Source organism: Glycine soja, chromosome 4 (assembly GCF_004193775.1).
Source record: "Glycine soja cultivar W05 chromosome 4, ASM419377v2, whole genome shotgun sequence".
NCBI classification, from domain to species: domain Eukaryota; kingdom Viridiplantae; phylum Streptophyta; class Magnoliopsida; order Fabales; family Fabaceae; genus Glycine; species Glycine soja.
The window spans coordinates 12,251,490-12,276,066 of NC_041005.1; the positions used below are offsets into that span (position 1 = coordinate 12,251,490).

Genomic DNA, 24,577 nt, shown 5'->3' on the forward strand with positions numbered 1-24,577 from the left:
TAAATTGAGATAAACATTTTATTTTCTTTCGTGCAATTCATGAAAGAAATGGTTAATTTGAAGTTCATGAAAAGGGATGAAAATTTAAAATGTAGAAAATAAGAAAATGCACTCCATAACGGAAGACTGGTTTTTTGAAGTTGATGAATTATAGATTGGCTCATTTGATGATGTTTTAATTGTATATCAGAGATCATATGAGTAAGAAGCAAATACAGTTGTGGTTAGAATTAAATTTGCAATCGTAAATAAATTGGATTTACCTTTAAATATTTGTAAAGACCTCTTTGAAAACCACATTGGTGGTTGAAGTCATTTTTTTTTGTTCTGATCATGTATTAAAATTCGAAGTCTTTTCTTTGACTTGACCCTTGATAATGCAACATATAATTGGCCATGCGAAAAAACTGGTTTTGGCAAGTAAAGTCCAACTGAAGATAGGGATTGTCCTTGGGATTTATTAATTGTCATTGCATAAGAAAGCATTATTGGAAATTGTCTCCTCAATAGCTTAAAAGGCCATGGTGATTGTGAAGGTGACATAGACATTCGTGGGATATAAACATGATCTCCGATATTTGTCCCAGAAATTATGTCAGCTGCAATAACATGTTTTGCTAGTCTTGTGATAATTAACCTAGTACCGTTACACAACCCTTGAGTTTGGTCTAAGTTCCTTAATAGCATTATAGGTGTTCCAATCTTGAGTTTGAGACAGTGATTGGGTAAGCCAGATGTTGTCAATAAATTAAGAAATTCATTTGTGAGTGAGCGGAAATGACAACTTTCAATGGTTTCGGATTTGTCAACTGAATCAGAGCTTAGATATTCCATTTGTTCACCTATCAATATTTTAGACATAAAAAAGCAAATTCATCAACCAAAAATGTAAAATCCAGGAAAGTTGACTAAAAGATGAAAAACAGAATAAGATAATTTAGTATATGATCACTTGGTATCATTGTAAGCATATAATCATTAACTTGTTGTACTGTTTCATTTGTAGAAGCTAATATTGCTCTGGTTTGGAAGTATTCACGATCATTGTGATGATGAGATAGATCTGGGAATGTAGAGCTAATTATACTATGAATAGGATCATTATATTCTGTGATTAATAGTTCCTGTGGAATTTCAATAGTAGCATAGCCATCATTTTCATCTCCAATAATACCATCACCAATATCTATAATCCATTGTGCAAAAGCCGCAGTTTCTTCTTGATTTGTTGCTTGCATGTTGTTTTGTAAGCGCATGTTTTTTGTCAGTCTCAAGATCTGACAATGATCCCATAGATAAGAGGAATTAATTGTTGCGTTAACAATATCAGAGCGGCTGCCTCTTGGAATGACTGGTAGGATCTGCCGGAAATCTCCACCAAAGACCATGACTTTACCTCCAAAGATTTTATTTTCCATTGAGTTGTGTTTGATGATATCTCTAAGACTGTGATTAAGTGCCTCAAAACAGAATTTGTGAGCCATGGGTGCTTCATCCCAAATGATCAGACTTGTCTGATTTAATAGTTCAGCTAATTGAGTTCCTTGATGGATATTGCAAGTTGAGTCTTCAAAAATTGAAACTGGAATTTTGAATGTGCAGTTTTACCTCTAGGCAATAATAGAGAAGCTATGCCGCTAGAGGCTACCATAATTACAATTTTATTGTCAGCTCTTAGTGAACTTGCAAGTGTTTTCCAAATGTATGTTTTTCCTGTACCTCCATATCCACAGAGAAAAAACATATCACCTTTATCTTTATTAACAGCTTCAACAATCTGGTTGTAAATTGATGCTTGTTCATCTGGAATTATCGATATGTAGTGTTAGATTTAAACAAAAATGAATCAAGTTGAAATACTAATTTATAGATGAGAAATGCTAAGAAGGAAATGGACATAATAATTTTCAGATGGGTAAATTGCTCTGTAGTTAATGTACCTGTCATGTGAGAAAATACATGTTCAAACTCTGATCTAAGTTCTTGATTGTTGTAATTCAGTTCAGCTAATATAAGGCTATTGTCTAGATAGGCTGGACAATTCACATCCTCTGGATATGGCATTGAAGGATAGTCTCTAAGCGATCTTTGATTTGCTTGCAGCAGTTCTTCAATTTCAAGCAAGACCAGATTTTGAAGAGTTCTATCATCAAGCTGTAATGCTAATACACAACAGGGAAAAAAGTCAAATTATGTGTCGTATCAATATTGATTTGTGTCATGGGAAATTAGCACTAACCTGGACTTGTTGATGATTTTTTATAATTATAGACAATGTCATTAGCCATCCAATGCCAAGTTTGGTCCCAAACTTGTTCAAGTTTGCTCATTGTTGTAGTTAAAAGTAACAACACAAATAGCTTTCTTATATAATGTGTTGAACCCCAGTCTTTTGCTTCTTTGATTGCCTCAATGAATTCTTTATCATCTTGCAAAAATCCCATAGAAAAACATGCTTCTTTATATGTAGGATACTGAACATTATCAACTGTTCTTAAATCCTCAAATGAGGTAGGTCCTTTACAAACAATAAGCATCATTCTCAAATAAAATAATTCCCCTGTAATTGATGGGACCCATAGTAATCTGCCAATGGTGTAGCCTTTCTTCCTAAGGTGCCAACATCTTTTCTTCTGATTGTATACAAACTTAGAAACAAATTATGCATAAGTAAGATTTCTTCCTTCAACAAAATTTTGGTTGGTGTTCATCCATGAAATAAACTTTGAATCAGAGATACTTGGCTTAGACAATACATCATCAATATCATCATGGTCTTCATAGAGAACAATATGTTGGCCTGGAAGATGGAAGTGTAATCTTTCAACAGCAGATTTTCTGCCATGTATTGGAAACCCAAAGATTCTCCTAGTAGATTCACGGGGACATATGTATCTATCAAGAAGATAGATGTAGTTGTTATAACAATAATGGTCAGATAAATTAGAGATCAAGTTTTAATAGTACCTGCAATCTAGATATTCTTTGATCTCATCATTATGAATGCCACCATTCTGAGTTTGATCATTATCTTCATGAATCAAAACAGTAGTTACTCTATCATATCCCTTGTTGATGTACTTAAATAAATATTTGATAGAAGTGCTTTGGTTACACCATTCAATATTGATATGTGCTTGGTATTTTCTGAGCAATCTTGGATGGTAAGTGATGCAATCCTACTCCGCAAGGGCATTGGATAGAAAAACTCCAAGTAGATTGGGCCAGAGATGCAAGAGAAGGCCCTAGGGTTCTTATGAGCCTTAGGGTAGATTTCGGGCCCATGGGCTAAGTACGAGCCCGCTTATCTTTGTAAATATTAGATTAAGGTTTCATTATTTTTGGGCCTTGTATTTAGGGCTCCATAATGTAGGTAGGGTACCCTAGAAATATAGGATTTTTCAGCCCTTGTATTTTAGGGCACCTAGACTAGTTTTTGTATTAGGGGTAGTTTTGTAATTTCACATGCACTAAGTGGATATTTGATGTGTGTGGTTGGAAATAAATTTAATTGAATTGGTAGAAGCCCAATCCAATTAAATTTTAGAGGGGGAGGTGAGCATTTGCTTACTACACCCCATTGCCACATCATATAGTCACACTTTGTGCATGTCCTTCATGCTTTTCATGCCTCATGACACCTAAGCACACTTAGTGGAGAATCTTGGAATTGATCTTGGATTAGTGGGCTGAACCATAACTAAAATTCACTAATCATAATTAGTTAAATTTTGGCTCCAAAGTTTGGCTCCACAAATTCAATTTCAAATTCAAGTGAAATTTGAATTTCCCTCCAATTTTGTGTGACACTTAGGCTATAAATAGAGGTCATGTGTGTGCATTTTTTTGGAACTTTGATGATTTGAATATTAAACTTCAGATTTCAAAGCTCATTTAGAGCACAAAATTTCGTGCTCTTCTCTCCCTCTCCCTTCATTCATCTCCTTCTTCCTCCAAGCTCTTATCCATGGCCTCCTATGGTGGTGAGCTTCTTCTAGACTCATCTTCTCCTTGAAGTGGCGTCTCCTCTCTCTTTCCCTTTCTCCATTCCGCTGCCATTCATCTTCCAAGAAGCAAAGGAATCCATTGATGAAGAAGATCCTAGGCCTACAAGCTCCAATGGAGCTTGCATCATGTGGTATCAAGAGCATCTTCATCTAGGTGATGTTCTTTTGCTTCCTCTATCTTTTTGTTCGGTGAATTCTCTTTAATTCCTTGTTCTTCATCTTATTCTCCATGTATATCCTCCATTGTCTTGTGGTTTGGTGCTGTTTATAGTAGATTAAAAAAAAAAAAAACCGATTAAATCTTAGATCTACACTTGTTCTTGCATTTCTATGGTTCAAAATTTGTAGATCTACTCTTGAATCTTGTTTTTGTGTTGATTTTAGGTTCTATCAATTTTCATTCATAATATTCTTGTGCTGAACCTTTAGATCTAAATTTTGTTCCAAAATATTGATTAGAAAAAAAAACACAAAAATCTAAGTGTAAATCACTTAATCCATGTTGTCTTAGAGTCATGTTTAGTCATAGTAATTGTCACATTATGTTCTAAGTTTGTGTTGAATTTTATTTTGTTGATTGAATTCTAGATACATTTGTTCATGTATTCTTGTCATTCTTAGCCTATCTTTTGAATTTTGAGTCTAATTCATGCATGTTATTTAGTTCATAACATGTTCTAAATCAATTCCTAGAAGTAGTCTTGTTCTTGAACTTTTTTTTTTTTGCTTTCTAAGTTTCCTACATGATGCCTATGATGAAGTTGAGTTGTGGTGCTGAGTTGTGGCTGGATTTGTGAATCAAAATAAGTCTTAAGCTCTCTTTAATTGTGTTATTCAAGATAATTGAGCATAAGCAAACACAAATTGTAACTATCCAAGCCTTAAGCAACATAAACACTACTCTTGATTTCTAGGTTGAAATCGCTGGTGCTGGCAGCTTGAACATACGAACTTGTATAAATTACTGGGAATTGGTCACTACGTTTTTTCAGCTGAAACTTTTACTGAATTTTCTAGACATCTGGACCAAAATTATGAAAAAAGAATCAAGCGATTTGGATTAAAGAAAAAAATAATAAAAATCTCACAAGTTGGCAGAAAAATCAGTGTCCAGGAAAAAAAAGAAAAGTGAAAGGAAAGTGTGCTTGTTGTTTTGGCTCAAAATTTGTTCTATAATTGGTGCATATTTTATACTAATCCTAGTTCTGAAATTTCAATTGAACATTATTGTGAAAACAAGTGCCAAAACTAGAGGTTTCTTGAGTCTTTTTTTTTTAGAGTTTTTCTACTCTACTCTAGAGCCATTCTAGGTTTCTCTTTGAGTCCTAGCTTGCTTTTTGTGCTTTTCATTGCTTTAATTGTTGAATAATCCTTGGAAATTTGTCTTGTTAAAACTCTATTGGTTTAGCTTTCATTTCATTTTTTTTTTGTCTTTGGTTATTGCTTGTCTCTTTGTTTCCTTGCTTGTGAGTTGCCATATAGGGAATTGGAAAGGAGGATTGGTGCCATATCTTGAAGAATTTGAGTCAAGAAGCAAGGGGCCAACCACCTTAAGAGCTATTGGACTAAGAAGCACTCCAAATTGAGTGAAACACTAAAGAGAGAATAGCCACCACAATTGAGGACTTTTTTCTTTGTAATTTTGTAATTGGCAATTTGCTTTGCTTTCAAATTTTGTAACAAAAAGGCCTTTCATTGGAAGTAAGTTGGGAGCCTCCGCTAGGTCACCCTACTTCCATTTGTGTGTAATAATTTTAGGCAATTTCCCCTTAGGATAGTGAGTGTTTTGTTGGGAACCTTAAATGAGGTCATCCAAACACTCTTAGGATCCGCCTAGTTTGCATTTCTTGCACTTTAATTTCTTGCTTATTTTCATAGCTTATTTCCTTTACCCTCCATTGTCAAACTGCCTAGATAGCTTGCCTTTTACTAATTAGTTTTTACCTTATCTTTCACACCTCTTTTAGTGTTTATTTTGGCTAGTTTCAACCATAGTTTATTTTACCTTTTGTTTTCAAACCCCCAACAAGAAAGAACCATAACTTAGGAACCAACATGAGTCTTCATTCTTCATCTAGTGTTAATGGTGAGGGTTCTACTCCTAAGGACCCCTTGTATAAGATATTAGATGAGTTGAGATCCCTTAAGTTGTGGAAAGAAAAACAAGAGAGAAAAGAAAAAGGTAAAAAAAGAGTGGAAGAAATAAGTCAAGATGAAAGAAAGAAAATAAGAGAGGAAGAAAGAAGAAAAATAATGAAAGAAATAAAAAGAGAAAAACATGTCTCCTATAGTAGTCATAACTCTTGCAAGAGCCTAAGTGAAGAACTTCGTGACTATTATGAAGGAAGGCATAGGTCACATCTTAGACCTCACCACCATAGGAGAGAAAATGAAAGAAAGCCTCAAGAGGTTAACATTAAACTCCCATACTTCCATGGGAAGGACAATGTAGAGGCCAATTTAGATTGGGAAATAAGGGTAAAGCAACAACTTAAAAGGAAGTCTACTTCAAAATCTTATGGCTCTCACTCTTATCCAAAGAAAGACCAAGGTCAAGGAATCTTAGGGGTGAGACCTTCTAAGCCCAAAGATGATAAGGGGAAGACAATAGAAAAGCAACCCCTTAAGGCTAGTATGCAAGAGAAGACTAGCTCCATGAAGTGCTTTAAATGTCTTGGAAGAGGACACATTACTTCTCAATGCCCCACCAAGAAAACCATGATTATGAGGGGCCAAGACATTTATAGTAGCCAAGATGAGGCTACTACTTCACCTTCCTCTAGTAAAAGTGAAGAAGCAAAAGGGGAAGAATCTAGTGAAGAGATCTACCCCCAAGAAGAAGGACAACCTTTAATGGTTAAGGAGGAGTGTAAGGAGGTAAGTGTCTCCTCCAAGAGGTTAGCTAAGAAGGAAAGACATTTTGAAATAAAGACAAATATTAAAGAAATTTCCCTTCTTAGACAACCTCCACATTTTCTCCTTTGTAAAAAGACACTTGTTAGCATTGCCACATCTCTTAGGCTTGAGTTTATTCCTCAAGTAAAGGAGTTGTTGGATGAGGGTTTGGTTCGCAAGAGATTAAATCCTTGTGCTTTGTTGGTGCCCAAAATAGGTATTATTAGGCACCAAATCCCTAAAATAGGTGGTGTGATGAATGCTTTGGGTGGTGCAACACTCTTTTGTAAAATTACTCATGCACCCAACATCTTCATGATTTGTGTACATAGGGACTCATTAGGTAGGTTTGTTCTTATTTTTAGTTTCAATACAAACTTAGGCACTCATATGGGACACCTTAGGTTTGTCATACTTTTTGGTAGGAATAATCAACATGAAAATACAGAAAAAGGTATGTTCTATTGCTTTACTTTTCTTAATTTCTTAAATTGTGATCAAAGGGTTCCCATGAACCCTAAGAGAATAAAGGTCATTCCTGAGTGGCCCGCTCCACCAAGTGTAAGAAAAATTTGGGGCTTCCAAGACTTAACAAACTTTTACAAAAGGTTTGCCCCATATTTTTCTATACTTGTAGCACCACTCATTGAGTTGGTGAGGAACCATGTTCCTTCATGGGAAGATGCCCAGGAAATGAGTTTTCAGACCTTACCTTACTTCAACATACTAAACACCACTAATACATATGTTTTTGTTCTTTTTACAGGTGTTAAGGGAAGGAGCCCAGAGTATCAAGAACCTCAGGATTTGAGGTCAAATCCTTTTCAAGGGGGAGGGAATGATGCAATCCTACTCCGCAAGGGCATTGGATAGAAAAACTCCAAGTAGATTGGGCCAGAGATGCAAGAGAAGGCCCTAGGGTTCTTATGAGCCTTAGGGTAGATTTCGGGCCCATGGGCTAAGTACGAGCCCGCTTATCTTTGTAAATATTAGATTAAGGTTTCATTATTTTTGGGCCTTGTATTTAGGGCTCCATAATGTAGGTAGGGTACCCTAGAAATATAGGATTTTTCAGCCCTTGTATTTTAGGGCACCTAGACTAGTTTTTGTATTAGGGGTAGTTTTGTAATTTCACATGCACTAAGTGGATATTTGATGTGTGTGGTTGGAAATAAATTTAATTGAATTGGTAGAAGCCCAATCCAATTAAATTTTAGAGGGGGAGGTGAGCATTTGCTTACTACACCCCATTGCCACATCATATAGTCACACTTTGTGCATGTCCTTCATGCTTTTCATGCCTCATGACACCTAAGCACACTTAGTGGAGAATCTTGGAATTGATCTTGGATTAGTGGGCTGAACCATAACTAAAATTCACTAATCATAATTAGTGAAATTTTGGCTCCAAAGTTTGGCTCCACAAATTCAATTTCAAATTCAAGTGAAATTTGAATTTCCCTCCAATTTTGTGTGACACTTAGGCTATAAATAGAGGTCATGTGTGTGCATTTTTTTGGAACTTTGATGATTTGAATATTAAACTTCAGATTTCAAAGCTCATTTAGAGCACAAAATTTCGTGCTCTTCTCTCCCTCTCCCTTCATTCATCTCCTTCTTCCTCCAAGCTCTTATCCATGGCCTCCTATGGTGGTGAGCTTCTTCTAGACTCATCTTCTCCTTGAAGTGGCGTCTCCTCTCTCTTTCCCTTTCTCCATTCCGCTGCCATTCATCTTCCAAGAAGCAAAGGAATCCATTGATGAAGAAGATCCTAGGCCTACAAGCTCCAATGGAGCTTGCATCAGTAAGGTACAATATACCTGTTATCAATTATAACACCATTTTTCTCAATTGAGTGACCATTGTTTCTTCTACGATAGATTGGAAAACCATCAGCATCTAAAACAGTATGCGGCTGGAACATTTTAGGATAGAAACGACTGCACTTGCCTTCTTTCATGCATGGAGATCCAGGATTCAGAGTTCCACATGGGCCATGAACCATATGGTTTTTTACTAATGAATACAGTTCTGGATCATCTTGCTGTGAAGGTATCTCAGCTGATATAATTTGATCAATTTCATCCGAGGATGGGTATTTGTTATCAGGATGTAAAAAAACAACAAATGGACATAAGGCAGCCCTCGTTTTTGAAATTCTATTGTATACATATTTGCAATTTATTAGTAAGTCTGTTAATAGACAACAATTAAAATTATTAGATATGGTTGTGTGGTTAATATTGACAGTGTAAAATAACAATGTCACACATAATATAAATTCACCAAACTTAGAATCAACTTACATGCAATAACTTTCCCTAGCATGTGATTCTTTGTCAGGTCCATAAACATTTGTTCATACTTTAGTTTGAAGACTCTGAAGATTATGTCTGGTCTATCTGTTGCTTTCAGATTCAATGAATTCAGCAATCTATGGATTTCAGGCCAGTTTGGATTGCAGGTTAAAGTAATAAACAGATTTGGGAAGCCCACATGGCTACATATGGCCATACCATCAAAATAAAGTTGATCCATATAACGGGGACTGCCAACAAAAGTTGATGGCAAAATGACTCTTTTACCTTTATTTAGGTCTTCCGTGCTTCCATCATCCAATGACTGTTGTAAGCTACAAAACTTGTCAACTCAAAGTTTTTTTTCGTTGTTTCTGACGTAAGAAAGCCTTTTTGATTCAACCATAGTATACCCCTCAACAACAAATTGTTGGAATAGTCTCCTAGAATTCAACAAAGTTTTTGACTCATTTGATTTGCATTGTAGCCTGTAAGAAAACCACTCCCTCATTGTAAGACGATTTCTTTTCCTTTTCTTACCATCTGATCGACTGCTATGTAGGATATCAGGTCTATATCCATCTTCCCCGTAAAGAAATAAGAGGGGGTATTGTAGAGCTAGATAGCTAGAATGTAATTCATGGATCCTTTGTAGTTATCCATGCTGAGTTTCAATAATAATATCTCTTTTTGAATTTGCATCAAAATCGCCTACTATTAGTGCTACAACTTTAGGAACAGTAGGTACATTATATGTACGACCATCTTTTTCACGATTAGCAATCAATTTCAACTTGATATTATCCACTTGTGCATCTTGCAATCTATCTCTCGCCATCCTGAAAGTTTTTGCATGCACGTTGTATTCATCCAGCATCTCACTAAGTTGTGAAATAATGTGCTCTTGAATATGATTATGTGGACTACTGAGCAAAGCAAACAATTATATATATGATGATTGCAAGATTAGCAATGCAGAATAAACAATTGAATTCTGTTTAAATGTAACATTGTTGATCGATGTTGTGCATTTATAATAATAACAATGAAAGACTAACTACCTTATTGCATTAATCCTATTCTGCACTTCATTTTCTGTGTCAAAGATATACAATTGTGCAAATTTTGGTTCTTTCCCGGACATTGGTAACATGCTACCTATTTTATGACATGGTTGACCTTGAATTCTTATTGTAAGAGGTCCTCTTGAATGATTAATTGATTTGTCAAACTTAATACCAGCAGAAGTAAAGACAAACATCATGTTATATGTCCTTATGTTCTGTTGGTAATTTTTACTATCAGATGTACCATGATCATACAAAAGTTGGCAGAGATATTTAGGTGGATTTTGTAACAATGGAAGTTCAACTTTGCCACTTCCACAACATAAATGGAATCTTGGATTTGTAGTTCTTTTATCTTTTGAGACTCTGTCATCATACCACATATTTGCATTACAGTGGCTACACTGCATGAGTTGGTCACTAAGATCAGAATACCCTGAAATTGTTTAATGACATATGGCAAAATGAGGTTGGTTATTGAAAATGTTTTAGGAAAACATGTAAATTGGAACATGATAAACAAAAGCAGTTCTGTACAGTGCAAGGTATTCGAGGCTAAGCTAATAACATAGTGTTTATGAATATTAATTGTTACCTTCTCTATTAATTGCAGGCTCATTAGCTGAGGACATATAGTTTTGATTTTCAGGTGAAGAAACTGAAGCAGAGCCTATGAAAATTGCATTTAGATCATATTATAGCATTATAATGTTGAAAATTAAATTGATAAAGTAGATTTTGATTGGTACCTTGTGTTGATTCAGAACTCTCATCCTCTGATGAATCACGAATATTAACTAAAAAAGTGAATTAAATCTAAGTTTAGTGGAATTTATTTAATGTGGAATGATTCCCATAATATTGAATGCACCTTACAACTTGCTTGTCTTTGTGTGAAAAAAAATGTGGATATTGTATTATTAAATCAATAAACTAATTACAATTATTAACTGTAATTTGGAAGATAATATTTTGAAAGCTTACAATCAATATTCTGAGCCTGATCATTAACTTTGTGCTGCTTGATACCTTTTTTCTTTATCCTGGCTTGTGCTGTATCACTATGATTTGCATGCTCATGGTTATCAATGTTCTTGATGCTTGTTGTTAATCTTGACTGAGTTATAAATTTTTTAGTGATTTCTTGTTGGAATGTTACAATACATGGTAAATTAAAATTGCAAAAGTCCATGGACATGCAGAAAAGAAATGCTATTTCCACTCGGACCAAGACATAACTTGACTTGTTGACTAAAATGATCAATGTTGACATCTGGTTAAATGGATCATACTTTGATAAAAATGATTAGACATGCATGTATAGCCATGATTATAGCCATGGTTTTGACGGCCACATTAAAACTTGAAAAGTAAGTTAGAAACAGCAAGCATAAGGAAAAATACTAAAATTATGAATGTTGACAGCTAATTAAATGCACTAAAATGATTAGACATGCATTTATAGCCATTGTTATACCTATGCTTTGGCGCCATCGATAAGAAATGTGATATGGAAAATGTTATGCATGACAGAAGTAGGATGTCAACCTAAAGAGAATTTTTTTTTACTTGTCTTATTTATTGTACATCATATTGAGAGATATGATGAAAGATGGAGTAAATTTATAAAATATCCGATTCTGCATTTGTCAAAGTAAAATCAAGCCAAAAAGGCCATCTAAAATAACAAATGATGCTAAACGATGATTGATAATAAAGAAATAGTTAATTACATATCATTGATGATCCAAGATCATGTTTCTCAAGACTCGAAAGCTGATACTTTTGTCTTGGTGTGTATATTCTGCTGTTAGAAAATTAATTAGATATGAATGCTGGTTTAGCTGTCCTAGTAATCGATATTTCGTGGTAATTATTTCTAACATTTTAATTTGTTTCCTGTGAATACTTTGTGCTGAGACAATTAAGGATGTACACCTTAAAATCAGATGCTTTAATGGCCCTCTAAAACTTTGATTGAAATTTAAGTTATCATGATTGTGAAGAACATGTTTTCTGAACTTTCTGTCTAGCAATTTGTGATTTGTATTTCCAAATCTTACTTGTTCTATCTCTCACGATATATTTGAATTCATAACATTTGCATAGGTATTGTATCAACTTTGAGAATTTGTCGAGTTTCTTGAAACATGTCTTTATAACCATTAATATAACCATGCTTTGTCGATATTTATTTTAACAATTGAACAAATAAGGATTTTAAAATATAGTGCAATAGTTAAGGTGACATCGGATAAACCACAGAACTAAAATCCCAGAATACTTGGATACAAAATAAGATTCAAATTTAAACAAAAGTTGTGATCAAAGTTCTAAAGGAACACCACCACAACAGAATTAAAGGTAGGAGCCAATTTACAATATACAAATAGCAGGGCAAAAAAAATTGTTTAGCACAACTTGCAAGCAACCAAATGCACTAAATTGCGCCATGTTTTTTTTTTTTAATTTGTTGGATGAAAGCTGTGCAGGCGAAATTTGAGAGGTCCTTGCTTCATCATCACAATCTTGAAATGCCTGCCGCTTTGTAGGCGTCAAGGGGAGTCCAAGCAGTGGATCATGGTCTGCTGTCACAGACAGGGATTGCTGGATAAAACAAATAGAAATGAATAAGTTGAATGCTAAGTTGAAAGCCATGAAGTGTCAAAATGCAAGAGTTGCAAGAAAGATCATATTAAAAAATGAGAGCAGTAATCAAAACTCACAGATTCATGTTGGGCAGAATGATTGGAATCAGAAACTGGGATATTCATTTTTGAAGATGTCTGAATAAGACATACATTGAAGATAACACAACCCATGGAAAACAAATAAGTATGAATAGAATACATAGTTTTCACAATAGTTAATGTCAAATAACTTGCATTGAACAGTACCTCAGCATCAGCTAGCATATCCATCACAACATTTATTAAGCTTGAGTCAGTTGAACACTTCAAAACAGCAAAATTCCTGAACTTGGGTTGCACCTTTATCTTGAAAGCAAGTTCATAACCCAACAACTTATCAAGTGCTTGGGGTGAAGCATTCAAATCAACATCACCATCCTTGTGCAAAGAGAATAATTGTATCACACAAACAAAAAATAACATATCAAACATAAAGAGTTACTCTTGAATGCAAAAACACACTTCAATTTTAAGCTTATTAATTGCATAAGCTAATTGACCAATTAATTCACTGCATTCACGGTCCCAAAGCAGGAATTTTGTGCTTTCATCTCCTGGTTGATCATCACCTCAAGCCTATACCTGCTACCATATGCACCAATAGTGAAAAAATGATGAAGGTATGAAGAATACACAACATTTTAAAAGATCACAATGACCTAAGCACAACTTCCTTATTGTATTTGCCGCATGCACATGTGAAGGGCACCATCTCTGCATCACTTTTTTTTATGGCACTAAATGCAAACTGTATAACACCATGAATGATTGTCCAGAACAATCCTAGTAATTGTGCCAACAGTTACACAAACAATTTCCTGTGTGAAACAACATACATATCAAATGGTGAAAAAACTTTAGATAGTGCGGGGTAAAGAATTAAAATCTATATAAGATGATTACTTCAGAGATGGTGTTAATGTCATCAATAGTCTTTGCCTCAGCCTTTCCAAAGAATGATTCCTTTGATGATAATTGGATAGAACCTGAAAGTTGTGTACTCCCTTCACCATGGGATTTAAAACCTGACCGGGCCTCAATGCCCAACTCTGCAAGCCTACAAATATAGAATCAACAACAAAAATAAGACAAAAAATGATCAACATATATTACATAACACATACAAAAAATACCATTCATTGAATTCTTGAATCTCCATCACCGGTTGGTTAATAATTAACTTTGAAACCTTGAAAAAATTGCTGACTGATGGGGGATAAGATCCTAAATCATTTAAAAAATAGAACCATAACATGCAATATCATAAACAGAGGAACCAATAAATTCAAGATAAGGATATACCCTGAGCTTCCTTTATTCTACCATGGGTCAATAGAACTGTAATTGGACCATCACCTTCATAATCATCTAAGAACTTTAAAAATTGCAAGCAATAATCATCCCACAAAGTGCAAGATAGTAATTGCTGGCTATCAGAAACAAATAGTTATGAGACAATCAGTTAATAATAATGTAATCATAGCCACAACTTGACAAAGCATATGACACCAATTGTTACCAAGTATCGAACTTTACCTCAAGTCCTTTAGTTTAAAGACTACCCTTCTACCTTTTCCTGAAACTTGGCCAAAGACAACCTCCTCCACAACACCAATAACATCTAAAGCAAGTAGGAAAATCAAGGAATGTTATTTTATTCCAAAATGAGTATAACTTTCAAAATAAACGCAATTGCAAAAATATAAGTTAACATACCAACCAATAGCCCAGGTTCAAACTGGCCAGCCAAAACATCCGCAAATCTAGCAAACCTGTATTTTCTAAAAGGGATGTCCTCTAGAACACACTCCCTTACAACAGTAACCCCAATAAACACCAATTTAAATTGGTGATCACAAACTCTGTACTGACCATTGTTTTTTAGCACTTTAAAATTGTGCATGACATAAGTACAATTTTCTTTCAAGTCCATCTTTTTTTACTTCAGTTGGTCTTGTTTACAAACAACGTGGATCTCATCACCCTGGATTGCATTAAAGTTACAACACAATGGCCTGAACAATAAGTAATAAATCTACAAAAAAAAAACACAAAATTGAAGCATACATCGGAGTCCACAAACACCATCTTAGCTTGCTCAGATTTGTTAAGCGTGCCAATAAACCATAGATCACTGATCCTCACACTAAGTTTAAGAGTTTCTTTTAAGCCATCGATGCTCTTTATCTTGTCTAGAGAACGTGCCATAATACTGCGAAAAAATGCAACAATGCCGATAACCTTGCAAGGAAGAAGTTAACAACAAAACCACCATGAAAAGAGAAACACGATAAGCTAAGAAAAAATCCAAAACCTCATTCGACACAGAAAAATGAGAAGCTAACATACATGTAAGAAAACACACATGAAAACAGCACCAAAATAGAACAACAGAGGTAGCACGGACAGACAAACACGATAAGCAAACATGCAAACCAAACATCATCCAACAGAGCAAAATGAAAAAATAACATGCATGTAACAAAACAAACATGAAAACAGCACCGAAACAAAAGCCAAAAACCGAAAAGGTAATATGCATGTAAGAAAAGAAAAGCCAAAAAACCATAAGCTAACATCCAATGTAAGAAAACATACATCAAAACAGCACCAAAGAGAACCCAAACCTGGTTTGTATATGGAAAAATGAAAAGCAAAAACCGCAAACTGAAGCATCACACTGAAATGAAATGCAAGAAACCACGTAAAGAAGCAAAGGCCAACACATGCACAATCTGTAAAATCAAACACGTGTAAAAGCCACAATTTGCAAAATCAGACACCTGTAAGAAGCAAAAGAGTGGAAAATGAAAGGGCTAAAAGACCAAAAAACCAAGGAAATGAACAGTTGTCACAATCTTAGGTAGGGGTATTTTAGGAATTTCCAGAGGGTTCTCTTTTATAGATAATATATAGATATCGGGATGAGTGAGTTTGGGCACCTTTTCGTATCCAAAGGGAAGCCCCATCTATATTACTCATTTTCTTCGCCAACGATTTCCGCCTCTTTTTTTTCTTTCTCCAAAGCGAGCCAATGAAAGTGCATTTTATGTCTAACCCTCTTGCTCAAATTTGTACAACCTCTTGGCTTTCGGATTAACCTTGACAAATCCAAGGCCCTAACTTCCCATCGGAGAACACATTTTTACGTATCTCAATAATAAATTTTTCACTTTTACTTCTTTAGCTAGTATCTTTAGTCACTAATTAGCATTTGTCTTAAAAGATTTAGAAAAAATTAAGTTATGCATTAATAATGTAAAATAATTTTACACAATCATCTAATTAAATAACACTTTATATGAAAAGCTCGTTGACTTTTGTAATCACTAGATTAAAAGTGATACTAATGATAATTTTTTTTATATTAGTTTATAGTATAAAAGGTTAAGAAAATAGTTTATCCGCTAACAATTTTATACAACATCCAATCATACATTCTTGTATATTATATATTATAAATGTGTTAACTTTGTAATAATCATCTTAAAAGTTATACTAATAAAGATTTCAATTTATTGATAACATAAAACTACTTTATACTATCATTGCATAACCACCAAATTCTAAAAGTTTTTATGATAAAAGTACAATCATTAAATTGAAAAAATTAATATTAATATTCAACTATATAAGTTTTTGAAAGGCAAACCGCGTGCTATATTATATGAACATTAATTAGCATGTAAAAATCATAATAGTCAAAGATTATATAATTATAATTTCTCCATAATTTTATAGTGCACCACCATCATGCCTATACATATTTAAAGCCACATTAACAAAAGCAAGCAACTAGCAAGATGCATCGCCCAACCAATAGTCAACCAAAATCAGGGTTTTTTTTGGAGGTTCCACGCGAAACTTGAAGATTATATTATAGGAAGATAGGAAATTTATGACGTACCACATCATATATTAACTTCATCAAGTTCATTCACAGGAAATCAAATACAAGTAATAAGAATTTATAAGAAATTACATCTATTTGTTCAATGAACTTAAGCAATATTTTAGAAAATAACCTGCGATAGTGATTTGAATCACAACATCAAGATTTTTAATTGTTTGTGAACGCAAGACATCCTAAATTGAAAGTGCATGCATCAATTAGATTTGTCTATAATTTATCACGATGTTAATAAATGCGACAAAATCGCAACGCGATCGCGTTCGATATTCAAAACAATTATTTCAAAAAAACATGTTTTCTTTACCATTGCAAAAAAGAAAAGATTTTGTTGTGGATGAACAAGATAATGAGGAATTGTCAGGACTTCACATGTCACGAATCCTCTTGAAAGAGGGGGTGCCTCCGGGAATACGGAGACAGGTGGTAGGTGGTGCATGGTTGTCGTCAGCTCGTGCCATAAGGTATTGAGTTAAGTCCCCCAGCGAGCACAACTCTCATATTTAGTTTTCAACATTTAGTTTGAAACCCTAAACACCGAGGAAGATGAGAATGATGTCAAGTCATGATGCCTTCAACATTTTGAATTTTTCTATTTTTTTTAATGTCTTGATATTTTATTAGACAATTCAATCTTTTAATTTTATTATTTTTATTGCCATTGGATATATACATCCAGGTTATTTTCTAAATTGGATTAGGGTTGCTAACTCAATGGTAGAGTACTCGGCACGGGCCACACTGTTCCCATGGTTGAGCTGGCCAAGCTTCTCGAAACACATAGTTATTCAATCACAATCCTCTTTACCACTAGCTTCCACGACCACCCTTCAGTCGACGCCTACAACCACCGCATCTCCACCTCCAATCCTTCCATCTCCTTCAACCACCTCCCTCATATCACCCCAACCATCACCTCAACCACCGTGAGCTTCGCTGCGAACGGCTTCGACTTTATCAAACGAAACACTTCCAACGTAGCCACCACCCTCACCCAAATCTCTAAATCCACCACCACCATAAAAGCCTTCGTGATCGACCTCTTCTGCACCACGGCGATGGAAGCAGCTTCTTCGTTGGGAATCCCAGTCTTTTACTTCTTCACTTCCGGTGCGGCGGTTCTCGCACTACACTCGTACTTTCCGAAACTTCACGAGGAAACCAACATGTCGTTTAAGGATATGGTCGCGGTGGAACTGCGCGTGACGGGAAACGCGTCGCTGAAGGCGGTGAACATGCTGCAACCCATATTTTGGAGAGGGAGGACCCTGCGTACTGGGACATGTTACAGTTCCGCACGCGCCTTCCAAAGGCGCGTGGGATCATAGTGAACGCGTTTGAAGAGCTCGAGCCTGTGGCGGTTAGCGCCGTCGCGGATGGCGCGTGCTTTCCAGACGCGAACGAAGCACCTGTTGTTTACTACGTCGGACCACTCATCGCTGAACCGCAACAATCAGGTCCATACTTTGAACTCGTCTTTTTCATTCAATGATTTTGTTTTACTAAGCAGTCTTCTACGTGCTTCAAGATTCCCTCTTATCATTCAATAATAATAACTTAATTAGAGAAAAAAGTCTATGTGCACCAATATTTTCATATTTGGATCCATTTTCGACTCTGTCAAGATTGTAACACTCACTATAAACTTAATATATATATATATATATATATATATATATATATATATATATATATATATATATATATGTGTGTGTGTGTGTGTAACATTTTGAGAATTGAATTTTTTTTACGAAATTTAATTTGTTTCAATATTCTTTTCATGTTTTAAGTTCACATTTTTTTAATTGATTTTGGGGTTTAGGTCGCTTTTCTTATGTGGGCAAACGCCCACATATTCAAAAATTATTTCATTATGATAAAAAAAAAGGAGAGAGAACGAGTCTACAACACATGTTTAACATGATTCGCTCAGTTCTTTTTAGCAAAGTTTAGGGTGTTTCGATTAAAATACATCGATCTATACGTAGTATATATATCAACCTTAAGATTTATGGAATAAAATGAGAGAAATTGAGCACGAAACAGAAAGGTTCTTCGTAAAGGACTTGCAATATAATGAGGCTCGAAATTCTCTGAAATCATAACGAATATTTTGTGTAAAATTTTACAAAGCTATAAGTGAAATTGATTAGGAACTGAACTCTCAATCAATGATGTAACATGTCCGAAATCGCAGGGCATAATGGTAATGAAAATCACATATACGAAAAACATGTCAAAAAAAGAAAGTATCGATTTTGGACGATTTTTTACCATTGTTATGTCAAAATTATGAGTTTAACGGTCATGTAGTAATAATGTAATCACTTTTACATTGTCGTCGTCTAATTATAATTTTTTTTTTAAAATAATTATCGTAAAGTCAATAAATTTATATAAATTGTGATTGTGTAAATTTTGTTATACTTTCAATATACTTTTTTCTCTAAAATTACTAATAAAATTAATTATAAACTAAAGAATCAAAATGACCAAAATTTAAAAAATAAAGGACCAAAATAAGTCTCTTAAAAGATAAATCACAAAAACAAATTTATTAAAATCATAAGATATCAAAAATATATTTCACCCTTAAATAATTATAAATCTTATTCAAGTCACTAAAATAATTCTTTAATTTTAGTATTGAATAAAATTTTTACTTTTAAATTAAAATATATTGCAAAAATTGATTATAGAAATATAGCTATATTTAGCATTTTTTAGTGACAAAAAAGAATTTACTACGTTAATAATACTATCTTATTCACTTATTAAAATATGCAACGAAAAAATAAAAAACATAAAACAATACGATTTCATAAAATAATAAATTATTTAATATAGGACAATTAAGTTATTATTAAGATATAATGTTAAAAAGTATAAGTTATAGGTTGTTTGACTTATTGTTTATTTAGTATAGGTGATAAGTTGTGATTGGATATTATGTAAAAAAAATTATATTATCAATGATTTTTTTTCCTCTTTTATATATATATATATATATATATAAGTTAAGCATTCTAGTGATTTGTATGCATGAAGTTAAAGTATAGGATGGAGTGGTCAAATTCCACCCTGAACACTTTTTTTTTTCTTTTTCTTTTCAAACCTTATTTTTGAGTTGCAAATTAGCATATTAGTATATTAGTGCCGAATAATTTCTAACCGACTATATTAGCAAAATTTGTGTTTAAATGTAATGTAACATTAACATCATTACAAATTTAATGGTAAATTAAATAGTAGACTAAATTTCATTTATTTTTAAAAAATATGAAGATTTGATTTATTGAAATCACAATAACTAAATCCCCAATTTAATAAATTACAAGGGATAAAAAAATATAGTTAATTCTACCTTTTTATTTTAACTTTTTAAAATATTTTCTACTTAATATTTTTTAAATGTAAAACTACTATAAAATTGTACAATTAATGTACTGATTATATATTTTAAAAATAAATTCGAGAAACTAATTTAAAAGTTGTCCAACTTTCAAATTAAAGGTGACAAATCACTCAAATTCTTTTGCAAATAGTCACACGTGTACAATTTAATAGTAAACAGGTTGGTCAAATTTGTAAGTAACAAATTTATGTCTCACAAATTGATTTCGATTGTCATTGTTAATTGTTAATGTAAGAGTTTTCTTGGTAGATAATCTATAAGTACTTTTGCAAACTTTTTTGAGTAAGACATGTTTTGATTCTAGTGAGTCCTAAGATCAAAATTACCTAAACTTTCTCTCATAAAAGAAATACAATTTAATGTAATTTTAAATAAATTTTTACATGTTTAATTTCACATATTAAAAAATTGATTTTTAAGTCCACAATAGATATTAAATTGAAAATCTTTTGGTAGTTTTTCATTAAATAAAAAAAAAACTAATATATACTAAATTTTACTGCTCACTCATCAATGTTTTAATTCAATTTATACTGAATTAAAGATTTTGACTCAATATGACATTCAGTTAAAAGTTAAACACTTTTAGTTTAACAAAAATCAACCATCAAATCATGGTTCTTTGTTTCCAAGTATACCATATAAAAGAAATATTTATTAGATTGAAGAAAAAAAAATGTCTTTTAATTTTGATATTTGACTCAAATTGAAACACATAAAATTCAACAAATTTTCGTCATCAACAATTTCATGTTGATTAAAGCAAGTTTAAAGTGAATTTGGTTAAAAACTTAAAATCAAATCTTGAACTCACTTGATTTAAAAGTTTTGTTAAAAGTAATTTTTGTGTAATATTTTAATTAATTTCAATTCAATGTAATCAAACATAAATTTGTCGAGAGAATTTAGCTCTCTCCCAAACACAATATTAGACCGAGATGAGAACTATTTTTTTTTTTTTTACTGAAACCGATGAAAACTATTAATATAATCTTTTATATATTTTTATTATTATTTGAAATTGATCAAAATTTATAAAACACGAATTTAGCTCTATTAATTGATTTTCTATCCAAGTTCCGTCTTTGACCAATATTTCGAACTCAGGCAGTGTCTCACTCACGTAACTAATATTTTCCTCATGTCCCTTTTAATAATGAATTAATATTTGGCTTAATTAAATTTTTCATACTTGAAATATTATTCGTTTTTAGATTACTATCTAACGTTTATTTTATTTTTTTTAACTCAAGTATCTGAAAATTTTTTTAGTTTCCTTTTGATGAGAACATGACCAAGAGCAAGGGCAAAGATCCACTTGAAGGACTTAGAGGACCTATGATAAGGGCTAGAGCAAGGAAAGCAAAGGAATCTCTTCAACAACTGTTGTCCATACTATTTAAATACAAGTCCAAGTTTCAAGGAGAAAAGTTCAAGGTTGTGAGTTGTATCATGACCCAAATGGAGGAGGACTAAATGGTGCCACTTCGTCTCAATTTTAGAGTGTTTAGTTTGTCTAAATAATGACCTAATCCATGTAAAGTTGGCTGACCAAAAATATGTTTTGGGTTAATAAACTAAAGGGGCTTTAGTTTGGTTTAGTTCAAGTTGTAATAAGGGCCCAATTGGCAGCTTAGGCATCAGCCTTGGGGTGACTTTTGGTTGCCACAATTTTAGTTACACTCAGCCATTAAATTCTTTTAATTCCCTAGGTTAGTGGATCATTACTAAATTTATGTGGATTGTAATTGCCTTTAATGAAGCATATGTAAAATTTGATGGTAAAACTTCTTTATAAGCTGAACCATTTTATCAATAAACACAAGTTGAATTTTATTCTGAAAAATTAGAGTTTATCTCTTTTATCTTAGTGAGAGTGATTCTCCTAAGTTCTTGAGTGATTCAAGAACACCCTGGCTATATCAAAGGTCTTTCACATCCTTTGTGTGTTGCCCTCGCTGGAAAGAGTGATTCTTTCCTTCCACCATTTCATCTTCAACCTTGTTCTTTCAAACCACAATTCCAGAAAATCCAATTCTGTCCAGAATTATCTCGTGACCATAACTCTTGATTTACTCGTTCAAATTAAGTGATTCTTGAGCCTAAATTGAAATTCAAAACGAGACCTTTCACCTCATTTTGGAATCACCTCATTTGGAGCTCTATAGCTTGAGTTATAACCATTTCTATATTTCTGTTCAGCCACCACTTAACTTACGTTTTTACCATCCCATTCATCCGTTTTATGCCAAGATTCACCTTATTAAGTCCCAGGAAATTAGCCACTGCCCAACCCTTGAATCTTGCTAATTTCCCATCCTTTTCTCAATCAATTTTCTGAATTTTCCAACAAGGTTTAATCCTAGACGATCCTAAGTCAGCCCTTGTGCAATGAGGGTTCATATCATTTGGTTATCAGAGCTCCGGTTCTAGGATCATCACTTCCTTTGTTGGAAATATTGGGTAACATCCTTCTTTATTTTTTCTTTGCAATTTATATTACCTTCTTGTTCATGTTTTTTTTTTCTTTTAGGCTGAACCATTGCAAAAGTTAAGCCTTTTGATCTCTTTGTTATATATAAAAAAAAAAAAGAAATTCGTATAAGCAAAAAAAAATAAAAAAAAATTGGGCTGAATGGTTCATGCTTGAAGAACTTTAAAAAAAAAAACTCTTTAAGGTAATATATTGGTTGTATGAAGGATTGTTACTTGAATTCCTAAATTCTGAATTTCATTTCCTTCAATTGTGCCTAAAAACATTGTTAGCCTTTTTCTCGGTTAACCTTTTCCTTGTCTCTCTAGCCTTACCTTACACATATTGGTGAATTATTCTTTGTTGTGGCCATAATCTCTTGAATTGCCTAAGAACTCAAGGGAATTAGAGTGGTAAAAGGCAAGAGTGTTTTCATTAGAGAAAAGCCATAATTGTGTGATACACTTGAGTGGGTGAGGTATTCAAACAACGATTATAATTGTCTTGTTACGTTTGATTTGTTTGTTTGAGATGGAAGGTAATAATCCTAATGATGGAATGGGGCTTTCGGAAGTCCAAATGCAAGCTTTGACGCAACATTTGGAGAGGTTAATGAAGCAACGAGATGATGCGCTCCATGAGAGGTTGGATCAAATGGAGAATAGAGATCATAATGAAGAAGAAAGGAGGAGAAGAGGGAATAATGGTGTTCCTAGACAAAACCGAATTGATGGTATTAAACTCAACATTCCTCCCTTTAAAGGAAAGAATGATCCAGAGGCCTACTTGGAGTGAGAGATGAAAATAGAGCATGTTTTCTCATGCAACAACTATGAGGAGGACCAAAAGGTGAAGCTTGCCGCCACGAAGTTTTCCAACTATGCTCTATTGGATCAAGTGGCCTCGAAATAATTAAAAAGGGGGGGTTGAATTAATTATTAATGTACCTTGACTAATTAAAACTTATCCTTCTTAATGTTACTAGATTCAATTAGGCTTTACTACTAAGTTATCTAACTTAAAAAAAAAGTAAAGCGTAAAAGTAAAGTGCACAACGAAAATTAAAAAGTGTAGGGAAGAAGAAGACAAACACAAGAATTTTATACTGGTTCGGCCACAACCCGTGCCTACGTCTAGTCCCCAAGCAACCACCAGTTCTTGAGATTTCTTTCAACCTTGTAAAATCCTTTACAAGCAAAGATCCACAAGGGATGTACCCTCCTTTGTTCTCTTTGAACAACCAAGTGGATGTACCCTCCACTTGAACTGATCCACAAGAGATGTACCCTCTCTTGTTCTCAGTTACAACAACCCAAGTAGATGTATCCTTTACTTGTACCACAAAGGATGTACCCTCCAATGTGTTAAGACAAAGAATTCTTAGGTGGTTAGTCCTTTGAATATTTGTAAGGAGAAACAAAAGATATCTCAGGTGGTTAGTCCTTTGAAATCTTTTGTTTAAGGGAAAGGGAAGAATCAAGAGAAAAACTCTTGAAAAGGGAGAAGGGAGACACAAAAGAATTCAGGAGGTTAGTCCTTCGTTCTTTTTGAAAAGAAAGAAGAGAGACACAAAAAGAATTCAGGCGATTAGTCCTTGTTGAATTCTTTTTGGCAAAGGGAGAGGAGAATGAAAAGATATAGCACACTTTTGTTTTCTGCAGAAGAGCAATGTTTGAAAAACAAAAAACTTAGAAAGCTTTTTGACAAAGGAAGAAGAAGAAGAAATATGAGTAGGAAAGAATTGTAAAGGTAGTAAAGGTTTAAAGGTTTCTCAAAAAATTGTTCAATAAGATTATCAAAACGTTGTTTGAATGTAAGTCAAG

The 24,577-nt window shown here is 33.6% G+C and overlaps 2 pseudogenes; one reads left to right on the forward strand and one right to left on the reverse strand.

Annotated features, from left to right (window-relative positions):
* Positions 1-265: 265 nt before the first annotated feature.
* On the reverse strand, positions 266-15,164 carry LOC114410558 (annotated as a pseudogene).
* A 2,415-nt stretch (positions 15,165-17,579) lies between these two features.
* On the forward strand, positions 17,580-18,490 carry LOC114409363 (annotated as a pseudogene).
* Positions 18,491-24,577: the final 6,087 nt, after the last annotated feature.